Below are 476 nucleotides of genomic sequence, written 5' to 3'. Positions count from 1 at the left end.
GTGAGCAGTAGTCAGAATGAAGTTTTGAATTTGCAGTACAAGGTTGGACCTCCTTAAACTAAGAATTTATTTGCTGGGTGATTAAGGAGCACTCCTTTTCAAGATTTAATATATTTCTGTTTCAGGTCTGCTATGCTAGAATTTTGGACATGAAAAGAAAGTTTCTTGAGGCTGCACTTCGGTATTACGGCATCTCCCAGATAGAGCAACGCCAAATAGGGGATGAGTAAATGAACCGACTTTATCTTTCTGCTACATCTTTTCCTTTTCAAATTTCTCCTCTGTTGGTTTCCAGTTCGAATGGATATAACGGTTAATCAATCGTGTATCCTTCTTTGGACACTTTCGCAGTGTGATTGAATTGTCCTCCTCTTTTCTCTCTCCAATACGTTTATATCTCGTTATTCTAATACGGTTCTAAGGTTTTTATAATATTTTCAGAGAGATTGATGAGAATGCTTTAGAGCAGGCCCTAT

At 37.6% G+C, this 476-nt stretch overlaps 1 long non-coding RNA gene across 1 annotated transcript; it reads left to right on the top strand.

The window, feature by feature from the left end:
• On the top strand, positions 1-476 carry LOC104774939. Its single transcript, XR_765600.1, has 3 exons — positions 1-42; positions 126-226; positions 442-476. It is a non-coding gene; the product is annotated as an uncharacterized LOC104774939 (long non-coding RNA).

Source organism: Camelina sativa, unplaced genomic scaffold (assembly GCF_000633955.1).
Source record: "Camelina sativa cultivar DH55 unplaced genomic scaffold, Cs unpScaffold07086, whole genome shotgun sequence".
Lineage (NCBI taxonomy): Eukaryota > Viridiplantae > Streptophyta > Magnoliopsida > Brassicales > Brassicaceae > Camelina > Camelina sativa.
The sequence above is the reverse complement of the archived record's forward strand: the minus strand, read 5'-3'. Positions and strand labels throughout refer to the sequence as shown.